General features: G+C 38.3%; 1 protein-coding gene across 8 annotated transcripts in view; it reads right to left on the bottom strand.

Moving 5' to 3' along the window:
- The window catches only part of TTBK2 (tau tubulin kinase 2), a 179,570-nt gene that overhangs the window by 108,844 nt on the left and 58,311 nt on the right, over positions 1-12,415 (bottom strand). The window contains exon 1 of one of the 8 annotated variants that reach the window (XM_058427581.1): positions 3,461-3,505. The exons of 6 other annotated variants lie outside the window; for them this stretch is intronic. The gene's annotated coding sequence lies outside the window, so the exon portion shown is untranslated. Of the gene's footprint in view, positions 1-1,803; positions 2,152-3,460; positions 3,506-12,415 lie in introns of those variants that run through there. One more of the 8 variants, XM_058427580.1, reaches the window with a different exon arrangement.

Genomic DNA, 12,415 nt, shown 5'->3' with positions numbered 1-12,415 from the left:
TGTATATATATATATCTATACATATATAGAGCTGATTATAATATGAATAGAACATTTCTGGAAAATACACAGGAAACCGGTAACAGCAGTTAACAGTGGAGAAGAAAGTGAGGGGCTTAAAGGAAACTTACTTTATTCTGTTGGGTTGATTTTTAAGTTTCTTATTGTGACCACTTACACTCTTAAAAATGTTTATTAGTGAAATGGAGGGAGGGTTTATGCACGAACTGGGTATTAGTTATATATGAATGATACTAAAACAAGATAAAGTATCAATGAGCCTAACATTCAGTAGCACTGTTCTACCATATCGTTAGCACTCAAACAAGTAGTATAGATGTCCCGACACATAAGATATTACCAACTTTTTTTTTTTTTTTGAGATGGAGTCTTACTCTGTCACCCAGGCTGGAGTGCAGTCACACGATCTCAGCTCACTGCAACCTCCACCTCCCAGGTTCAAGTGATTCTTCTGCCTTAGCCACCTGAGTAGCTAGACTACAGGTGTGCACCACCGGGCCCAGCTAATTTTTGTATTGTTAGTGGAGACAGGGTTTCACCATGCTGGCCAGACTGGTCTTGAATTCCTGACCTCAAGTGATCCACCCACCTCAACCTCCCAAAGTGCTGGGATTACAGGCGTAAGCCACCGCACCCAGCCATTACCAACTATGTATACATTAAGTTCACAACACAAAATAGCTTTTAATTACATTACAATACAATGGGTATAAAGGGAAAAAGTAAAATATCTTCTCCTTCTCTGACCCCTCTGATTCTAATCACCTCAGGGGCTTCTTGAGTTATATGCGATTCCAAATGTTCTTTGTGCATATGGAGCATATATAAATACGTACGTGTGTTTTCAGGCAAAGACACACATATTCTATTTCATTTAAAGGAAATAGACCTCTGCTCCTTAAAATACTCTAGGCCTATTCTATTCTCTACATGTCATTTTTCTAAACAAAAGCAGAACAATGAGTAAACGAATCCCCAAGCCTACAGATAATGTTACATCTTCCAAGGAGAAAAATGTGAAAATGAATGTATTCAACAGATAAAGTTCTCAGAGACCCCCATACACCCTTTGGTGGAACAATGAACATCAACAAGGACAAGCAAAAAGTTACTTTAGGAGAAAAAAAATGCACAGGATGAAATAAACAAAAGAGTAGATTATACGTTTACATAAGGTTAAAGGATAGAATGAAGGGTAAGGATGTATCCCTAATCTTTCAGGTCCCAGTATGTAACTATTATGCTCTCCCACAAAAGGTCCCTGTGGAGGAATTTTCACAGTTTTCTATACTGGATAAACCAGTTGTCTAATCCAGAAATTACATATTGATTCTATTCTTATGACTGGGAAAAAGGAGCAGTCATACTTTGCAGCAGTAGCTGGAGACTTCAAACAGGGAAGGCAGAACAGGTGCAGTTCCTCTCCTGTAACAGTAACAGTTACTTCTCCTGTAACAGTAACCAACTCTCAGCTTGTGCTCTGCAGCCTAAAAGGCAAAAATAAAATCCAGGACCAATATTTCAGGGTAAAAAAAAAAAAAAATCCCTGAAAATCAAAACAAAAGCATTTCCTCTCCATGACCTATAAAGACAAATGTAGTTTTTCCTAAATTTATATGAGGCAAGACAAATTAATTCCCAAATAACTGAGAATAAAATTGTTTCATTATCAAACAATGACATTTATTCTGTTATTTTTTGGTATTAGTTGGACCTCCACTCACTTCAGACAATGGAAAGGAGAAAAATTTAAAATAATTAAATAATCCTTCAATTAATTACCTTCTCATCCAAGGGAAAAAAACAGAAAAACATCAGTTCTACTCAGGATGGTACACTGAAAAATGAAAAAGGACAAGAGATGATGCTGATCACTCGCAGCATAAAGTAAAGAGCTAAGATGGGCAAGAAGGGCCAAACAACTTTCTATTCAATCATTGACTTAACTAGTGATTTTTGAATATAACCAACATCGTTAGATTGAACATACTATGGAGCGAACACACATAAGAATAAATGAGCATTCCTGTAATCCCAGCTACTCAGGAGGCTAAGGCAGAAGAACTGCTTGAACCCAGGAGGTGGAGGTTGCAGGGAGCCGAGATGGCACCACTGCACTCCAGCCTGGGCAACAGTTCAAGGCTCCATCTCAAAAAAAAAAAAAAAAAAAAAAAAAAAAAAAATAAAAAAAAAAAAAAAAAAAAAAAAAAAAAATTAAAAAGAAAAAAGAAAAAAAAAAGAATAAATGAGAAATCAGATCTACAGAATATTTTTATTTATTTATTTACTTAGACACGGGGTCTCACTCTGTCACCCAGGTTGGAACACAGTGGCATAATTATGGCTCACTGCAGCCTTGATCTCCTGGGTTCAAGTGATCCTCCTACCTTAGCCTCTCAAGTAGCTGGGTCCACCGGCGCACATGATTACACCTGGCTAATTTTTTTATTTTTTGTAGAGACAGGGTCTCTTGCTATGCTGCCCAGGCTGATCTCATACTCCTGGCCTCAAGTGATCCTCCTGCATTGGCCTCCCAAAGTGCTAGGATTACAGGCATGAGTCATGGCACCTGGCCTACAGAATACTTTTAAAAGAGAAACGTTTTGTTATGCTCAAGTAAATATGTATATACCAATTAGAAGCCAGTAAATGATGTATAAACTTTTAAAGATCCTAAGAAGACTTCCTTTGATAAAAAGATACACTAAATATAAATGCAGCAAGTCCTCATTTAATGTCATTGAGAGGTTCTGGGCTTTAAGCAAAACAACATGTAATGTAATTCAGTCCTCGAAAAACCTTATTGAGTTCAAAGTCATTCTGTCATAACATTGGTGAGGAAAAACAATTGGTTTTGTTATACATTGTTTCGCTTAAAGTTGCAGTTTCCAAGAACCTAACTGAGACTTAAGTGAGGACTTACTATTATAGGAATTTTACAATATTCTGAATTCCTAAAACATTAGACCAACCTATATGCAAGAGAAAAAAAAAAAAACTCAAATCCTTTAACCAAATGAAAATTTTCTGGAAGATCCAAGGGACTGTCTTCCATTATAATAAAGAGTTGACTGTCTATATGACACGTCTTGGGACTCGGAGCCCTAGTCATCCAAAGGTAACTGTCAACAAGTAATTATAGCACTCTTCGGCAGATTATTACAGAACCTCAGTATTTATTTTTCTTACTCAGAAAAAAAATCAACAATAAAGTTTATGAATAACCAGAAATGGAATAGGTATGTTATCCTATCTTCCCACATCAATTTACAAATGTATGCTATAATTGAATATAAAGATACTTTGTGCTGTTATTTTGCCACTAGGCATAATATAAAAGTCAAGTTTAAATATATATAATCTCTGCTTTTTAAGAGGCCTAGAATTTAAAAGAGAATACAAATTTATTTCTTTATTTATTTTTGAGATAGAGTCTCACTCTGTTAGCCAGGCTGGAGTCCAATGGCGCAATCTCGGTTCACAGCAACCTCAGGCCTCTCGGGTTCAAGTTATTCTCCTGCCTCAGCCTCCTGAAAATTTATTTTTTTTAATACCATAACACAAGTTGAAAAGTGCACAAGATAATAAACAAAGCAAAATACAGTCCTTATTAAAACCTATTGAGAGAAATGTGTTAGCCCAATAGCAATTAGTACCCTAGTGGTCATACTGTGGTCTCAATTGTTTCCCAATACAAGGAAACAGAGTTACTAGGAGAAACAAGTCTCCTGATTCCGAATATGGCACAGAAAAAGTTTAAGGAACATCTGAAATACTCTGCTGTGCCAGAAAACAAGGATGACATCAAAGAATACTGGAGTTATACAAGAAGAACATAGAAGCCAATGCAAAAGGGCTTCTACTGGTCAAAGATACGAAATTTAAGCTTCAAAAGGATAATGATTTCAATGGTTTGAAATAAAATATAGAAAAAGGCATGAGTTCATAATGATACTCAAAACAAAAAACAAATCACTGGTCATATAAGACCACAACTTATTTATTTATTTTTTATTTTTTTGAGACAGAGTCTCGCTGTCGCCCAGGCTGGAGTGCAGTGGTGCGATCTCGGCTCACTGCAGGCTCTGCCTCCCAGGTTCACGCCATTCTTCTGCCTCAGCCTCCCAAGCAGCTGGGACTATAGGAGCCCGCCACCTCGCCCGGCTAATTTTTTTGTATTTTTAGTAGAGACGGGGTTTCACCGTATTAGCCAGGATGGTCTCGATCTCCTAACCTCGTGATCCACCTACCTCAGCCTCCCAAAGTGCTAGGATTACAGGCATGAGCCGCCATGCCCGGCCAAGACCACAACTTATTATTCCGAAAATTGATAAATAAAAGAGAAGAAAACTCAAGCCCTTTATCCTGTCCTTCCTATACTAACTATATTTCAAGGGAAACAAATGATGGAATAACATTCTACTTTGTAAAATAATTCCAGTTAAGGAATTTAGAAGGAATCAGAGAATTAGGAAAACCACCATTTTGCAACCCCTAATGAAAACAATGAATGCAGGTGATGAATTCTTCCCAACAGTAACAACAGCATGAATCTCATTAATCCTCTAGATCTAATTAGGAGTTCACAAGAAATATGAAGGATAGAAGAACACATTAAAAGACACCACAAGGATGCAATCAGCCATATCCAGATTTTGGACTATTTTATCAAACTAAGAACTTCATTCCTTCAACAAAAAAATGGGAAGGCAAGGGAAAAAAAAGTAGGTGAGAACAAACTCTGTGACATGGCAACAAAATATAATGCAATGTGCCTGCCTTGTATATAAATCCAAATTTGAACAAAGCCACCTGTAAAACGGTATTTTTGAGACAATGGGAGAAATTAAATACTGGATAGATATGAGATGGTACTTTAAAATAACGGTTCATTTTGTTAGGTTTTCAATACCACTGTGTTCACAGTATTAAGAAAAGAATCACTTTGGGAGGCCGAAACAAAAAGATCATTTGAGGCCAGGAGTTCAAGTTCTCAACATAGTGAGACCTTGTCTCTACTTAAAAAAAAAATTTTTTCATGAAAAAAGAAAAAGAATCCCCTAATGTAAACTGTGGACTTCAGTTAATAAAAATCTAACGCCAGGCGTGGTGGCTCACACCTGTAATCCCAACACTTTGGGAGACTGAGGCGGGGGATCACCTGAGGTCAGGCATTCAAGACCAGCCTGGACAACATGGAAAAACCCTGTCTCTACTAAAAACATAAAAATCAGCTGGGTGTGGTGGCACACACCTGTAATCCCAGCTATTCAGGAAACTGAGGAAGGAGAATCTTTTGAACCTTGGAGGCAGAGGTTGCAGTGAGCTGAGATCGCACTACTGCACTCCAGCCTGGGCAACAGAGTTAGACTCAGTCTCAGAAAAAAAAAAAAAAAATCTATCAATATTGGTTCATCAATTGTAACAACTGTATCACAAGAATGCAAGATGTTAATAATAGGGAAAATTGGATGGGAAGTCTGTATACAGGAACTTTGTACTTTCTACTCAATTTTGTGTAAACCTAAAACAGTTCTAAAAAGTAAAGTCCAGGGCCAGGTGCAGTGGCTCATGCCTGTAATCTCAGCACATTGGGAGGCCAAGGCAGGAGGATTGCGTGAGGCCAGGAGTTCAAGACCAGCCTGGGCAATATAGCAAAACCCTGTAACTACAAAATTTTTTTTAAAAAATTAGTTGGGCATAGTGGCATGTACCTGAAGTCCCAGCTTCTCAAGAGGCTGAAACAGAAGGACTACCTGAGCTCAGGAGTTCAAGATTGCAGTTAGCCATGATTGTGCCACTGTACTCCAGCTTAAGCAACAGAATGAGAACTTGTCTAAAAAAAAAGAAAAAAAAAGTCCATTCATTAAAAAAAAGAAAAACTGAGAACATGGGTTTCCTCTCCAATCCATTCTTAAAACTGGTCACCTGAGGAAATTCTACAGCCTATTATTTCACTTTTCAACAATACAGATCCCTCAAATTTCCCTAATGCTTAACACAGCTACTTCTAATAAATTCTTACATAAAAACTTTCATACAATTTTTTTTTTTGGCAATGGATAAGTGGCAAAAACTTTCTATGCTCTAGTAAGTACAAGTTAATGGGGCCAGGCTCGGTGGCTCACGTCTGTAATCCCAGTACTTTGGGAGGCTGAGGCACGTGGATCACCTGAGATCACAAGTTCAAGACCAGCCTGGCCAACATGGTGAAACCCTGTCTCTACTAAAAATACAAAAATTAGCCAGGCATGGTGGCACATGCCTGTCGTCCCAGCTACTAGGGAGGCTGAGGCACAAGGATCACTTGAACCTGGGAGGCGGAGGCTGCAGTGAGCCGAGATCACAGTCCAGCGACAGAGCAAGACCTTGTCTCAAAAAAAAACCCAAAACAACAACAACAACAACAACAACAACAACAAAAACCAAAGTTAATGGATTCACAAAATCACCAATCATGGACTAATCTCTCAAAGGCAAAGTAATGTCTGCCAAATTTTGACACATCTCCAAACACCCCATCTCTACAGATTCTCTGACTAGGAACTAGGAATACAAATCTATAAAACAAAGTATATTTATCTATAAGGAATATTTTCATCACAAAAACAAAGGAGCCCCCATTTGTTAGACAGAGATACATACTCAAAAAATTATATGATGTCTATAATTTATTTTAAAGTACTCCAGAAATGTGGGGAAAAAAATGTTGGAGTAGGATATATTTGCAACAATATTGGCCAAAATGCTGATACTTATTAAGACTGAGCTGAGTTTTGGATACATGAATGTTCATTATATAATTCTATTTTGGTACATATTTAAATTTTTCATAATAAAAAATTAGAGTAAGGGACTTCATTTCCAGTTCCACAAGTGAGGAACATGGAAGCTGCCACGCCATTCTATCAACAAGTACAAAGCCGAGCAAGTGAAAAAATCACCAACTCTTCTTAGAGCAAACTGCTGCCTCCAAAATTGGAAAGAGAGATGGGCGGACACAGAGAGTTATGACATACCAGAGCAGAATCATACACAGGAACCAGAGCCAGAGTAGAAAAACCTGAATTGCAACTGACAGATTGCTGGAGGCTAGGTGTCAACAAGCCCAAGACTTTAAAACTTCAGGGGTACCTAATCATAGTATGTTCCCCGAAATTTACAGAAATATTAGACAAAAGTCACGCTTTTGTGAGTTTTATCTCCAGGAGTTCTAGTTTTTTACAGTATATATAGGAGAAAAATTCCCTCATGCTTCCAGCAGGGAGAAGAGAAAAGGAACCATTTTTAAATATTCCACAGCATTCTGTTCCTCCTAACAAGGTCTGCCCTCAGGAGAAATAAGTTAACTACACCTAACCTGCTGGAGTTTATTTATTTTTTATTTAATTTTAATTTTAATTTTTTTATTTTATCAGGCAGGGTGTTGCTCTGTTGCCCAGGCTGGAGCGCAGTGGCACAATCACAGCCCACTGCAGCCTTGACCTTCTGGGCTCAAGTGATCTTCCCACCTCTCAGCCTCCTGTGTAGCTGGGACTACAGGTGCACACCACCATGCCCAGATAATTTTTTGTATTTTTTGTATAGGTGAGATTTCACCACGTTGCCCAGGCTGATCTCAATCTCCTGGGCTCAAGCAATCCACCCACCTCAGTCTCCCCAAGTGCTGGGATTACAGGCATGAGCAGTGCACCATACCTGGCCTGGGGTTTTATTGAAGCTTAATTGATCTGGGGGAGAAGAAATACCCAAATGCAACACATTCTAACCATCCTGTCTCACCTAATGGGGTGTGGGGGGACTAGAAGCACTTAGGAAGTTCACAGTCCAGAAGTATAGGCACGCTAAAAAACTGAGAACTAATAATAGGACTATGGAATGCCTCCCCTCTATCCACCTATTGCCACATTACTAACAGTCTGTTTTTAGCAGTTGCTTTTATGCAGTGCATTATGTCTGGCCATCAAGAAAAATATACAAGGAATACTAGAAGGCAAAAAAATACAATCTGAATAGAAAAAGCAAATAAATATCAGAACCAAACATGGCAGGGATGTTGAAATAATCAGATCAGGAATTTAAAACATTGATTAATACGCTGAGGGCTCTCATGGATAAGGTAGACAGCATGCAAGAAGAGGTGGGTAATGTAAGCAGAGAAGAAAATCCTAAGAACGAATGAAAAGAAAACACTAAAGATCAAGAACACTGTAACAGAAATGATGAATGCCTTTTATGGGCTTATTAGTAGATTGGACACAGCTGAGAAAAAAAAAAAGTATCTGAGCTTGAGGATGTATCTACAGAAACCTCCAAAAGAGAAAATTAAAGAGGACAAAGACAAAAAAAGAAAACAAAGAAACAGAAGAAAGGATTAAGGAACAACTATAAAAGACATAACACAACCATACACAATGGGAACACCATAAAGGGAAGCGAGAAAGGAAAACAGGTAACTATATGAATCAAAGACTAAGAATTTCCCCAAGTTAATGTCAAACACCAAACCACAAATCCAGGAAATTCAGAAAACGCCAAGTGGGATAAATGCAAAACAAACAAACAAACCCAAAAACCTACATCTAAACATACTATTTTCTAACTATCAAAAATCAAAGATAAAGAAACAATTCTGACTCTGAAGAAGCAGTTTGAAAAAAAAGAAAAAATTCTGAATGAAGCTAGAGGGAAAAGAAAAACAAGCCTTACCTATAGAGGAACAACAACAACAACAAAAATTACCCAGGCACAGTAGCTCATCCCTGTATCCCAACACTTTGGGAAGTCAAGGGGGTTGGATGGCTTGAGCCCAGGAGTTCAAGACCAACTGAACTCCTTGAGCCCAGGAGTTCAGTTCAGGCAATAGTGAGAGCCCATCTCCACAAAAAATTAAACATTAGCAGGGGTATTCTTTCATTCTTTCTTTTTTTTTTTTTGAGATGGAGTTTCACTCCTGTTGCCCAGGCTGGAGTGTAATGGCAGATCTCGGCTCACTGCAAACTCCACTTACCAGGTTCAAGCGATTCTCCTGCCTCAGCCTCCCAAGTGCACCACCATGCCTGGCTTTTTGTATTTTTAGTAGAGATGGGGTTTCACCATGTTGGCCAGGCTGGTCTTGAACTCCTGACCTCAGGTAATCCACCCACCTCAGCCTCCCAAAGTGCTGGGATTACAGGGATGAGCCACTGAGCCTGGCCTAAAGCTGGGTATTCTTAGACAAAACAGAATTTAAACCAACAACAATCAAGAAGGACAAAGAAGGGCATTACATAATGATAATAGGTTCAATGAAATTAGACTTAACTATCCTAAATACATATGCACCCAACATTGAAGCATCCAAATTCACAAAACAAGTTCTTCTTGACCTATGAAAAGATTTAGCCCCACAATAATAGTGGGAGACTTCAACACGCCATTGACAGCATTAGACAAATCAAGGCAGAAAACTAACAAAGAAATTCTGGACTTAAACTTGACACTCAACCAATTAGACCTAATAGACATCTACAGAATACTCCACCCAATAACCACAGAATATGCAGGCTTCTTATCTGCACATGGAACATATTCTAAGATTGGCCACATGCTAGGTCATAGAGCAAGTCTCAATAAATTGAAAAAATCAAAACCCAGCACTCTCAGACCACAGTGCAATAAAAATAGAAATCAATACCAAAAACATCTATCAAAACTACAAAAATACATGGAAATTAACCTGTTCCTGAATAACTCATGTGTGAACAATGAAATTAAGGCAGAAATAAAAAAATTCATTGAAATTAATAAAATAGAGACACAACTTACCAAAATATTTGGGATGCAGTTAAAGCAATGTTAAGAGGAAAGTTTGTAGCACTAAATGCCTTTATCAAGAAGTCAGAAAGATCTCAAATTAGCAATCTAACATCTTGCACAGAATAGAAAAAAAAGAGAACAAACTAATCCCAAAGCTAGCAAAAGAAAATAAATAAGATCAGAGAAGAATTGAACAAAATTGAGACACAAAAATCCATACAAACTATCAATGAAATAAAGAGCTAATTTGTCTTTTTTTTTTTTTTTTTTGAGATGGAGTCTCGCTGTGTCACCCAGGCTCGAGTGCAGTGGCGCGATCTCGGCTCACTGCAAGCTCTGCCTCCCGGGTTCACGCCATTCTCCTGCCTCAGCCTCCTGAGTAGCTGGGACTACAGGCGCCCGCCACCACACCCGGCTAATTTTTTATATTTTTAGTAGAGACGGGGTTTCACCGTGTTAGCCAGGATGGTCTCGAACTCCTGACCTCGTGATCCGCCCACCTCAGCCTCCCAAAGTGCTGGGATTACAGGCGTGAGCCACCACGCCCGGCCATAAAGAGCTAATTTGTCGAAAGAATAAACAAGATTGATAGCACTAGCTACATTACCAAAGGGGGAAAAACAGAGAAGATCCAAATAAGCACAATCAGAAATGACAAGGATGACAACTGATCCCACAGAAGTACAAAAGATCCTCAGAAATTATTATGAACACTTCTAAGCACACAAACTAGAAAATCTAGAGGACATGGTTACATTCCTGGAAACACACAAACTCCTAATATTAAACCAGGAAGAAAGTGAAAACCTGAACAGACCAACAACAAGATTCAAAATTGAATCAGTAATAAAAAACCTACCAACCAAAAAAAGCTCTGAACCAGACAGATTCACAGCCCAATTCTACCAGCTGCACAAAGAACTGGTATCAATCCTACTGAAACTATTAAAAAAAAAAAATGAGGATGAGTGGCTCCTCCCTAATTCATTCTATGAAACTTGCATTAGCCTGATACCAAAATTTGGCAGAAACACAGTAAAAAGGGAAAACTTCGGGCCAATATCCACGATGAACACAGACACAAAAATCCTCAACAAAATACTAGCAAACCAAATCCAGCAGCACATCCAAAAGTTAATTCACCATGATCAAGTAGGCTTTATTCTTGGGATGCACAGTTGGTTCAACACATGCAAATAAAAAAATGTGATTCACCACATAAACAGAATTAAAAACAAAAACCATACAGTCATCTCAATTAGATGCAGAAAAAATTTTTCAATAAAATCCAACATTCCTTCATGATAAATACCCTCAACAGACTAGGCATCAAAAGAACATATCTCAAAATAATAGCCATCTATGGCCAGGCGCAGTGGCTCACACCTGTAATCCCAGCACTTTGGGAGGCAGAGGCGGGCAGATCACCTGAAGTCAGGAGTTCCAGATCAGCCTGACCAACATGAAGAAACCCTGTCTCTACTAAAAATACAAAATTAGCCAGGCGTGGTGGCGCATGCCTGTCATCCCAGCTACTCGGGAGGCTGAAGCAGGAGAATCGCCTGAACCAAGGAGGCAGAGGTTGCAGTAATCTGAGATCTCACCATTACGCTCCAGCCTGGGCAACAAGAGCAAAACTCTGTTGCAAAAATAAATAAATTAATTAATTAATTAATAAAAATAATAGCCATCTATGACAAACCCACAGCCAACATCATACTGAATGGGCAAAAGCTAGAATCATTTCCTATGAGAACTGGAATAAGACAAGGATGCCTACCTACTCTGACCACTCCTACTCAACATAGTATTGGAAATCCCAGTAAGAGGAATCAGGCAACAGAAAGAAATAAAAAGCATCCAAATAGGAAAAGAAGAAGTCAAACTATCTCTCTTCACTAACAACATGATTCTATGCCTAGAAAACCCTAAAGATTCCACCAAAAGGCCCCTAGAACTGATAAACTTCAGTGAAGTTTCAGTATACAAAACCAATGTACAAAAATCAGTAGCATTTCTATAGACTAATAATGTTCTAGCTGAGAGTCAAATCAAGAACACAAGCCCGTTTAAATAGCCACCAAAAAAAGAATGAAAAATAAATGAAACACCTACGAATACAGCTAAGCAAGGAGGTAAAAGATATCTACAAGGAGAACTACAAAACATTGCTGAAAGAAATCAGAGATGACATAAATAAATGTTAAAACATTCCATGCTCATGGACTGGAAGAATCAGTATTGTTAAAATGGCCATACTACCCAAAGCAATTTACAGATTCAACACTATTCCTATCAAACTACCAATGTCATTTTTCACGAATTAGAAAAAAAAATTCTAAAATTCTAAAATTCATATGGAACCAAAAAAGAACCCAAACATCCAAAGCAGTCTTAAGCAAAAAAGAACAAAGCATCACATTACCCAACTTCAAACTATACTATAAAGCAACAATACAAACAAAACAGCACGGTACTGGCACAAAAACAGACACACAGACCAATGGAACAGGTTAGAGAACCCAGAAATAAAACCACACACCTATAACCACCTGATCTTTGACAAAAGTCAACAAAAGCAAGGAATGTGGAAAGG

The sequence above is a fragment of the Hylobates moloch genome, unplaced genomic scaffold, assembly GCF_009828535.3.
Source record: "Hylobates moloch isolate HMO894 unplaced genomic scaffold, HMol_V3 SCAFFOLD_14, whole genome shotgun sequence".
Classification (NCBI taxonomy): Eukaryota; Metazoa; Chordata; class Mammalia; order Primates; family Hylobatidae; genus Hylobates; species Hylobates moloch.
The sequence above is the reverse complement of the archived record's forward strand: the minus strand, read 5'-3'. Positions and strand labels throughout refer to the sequence as shown.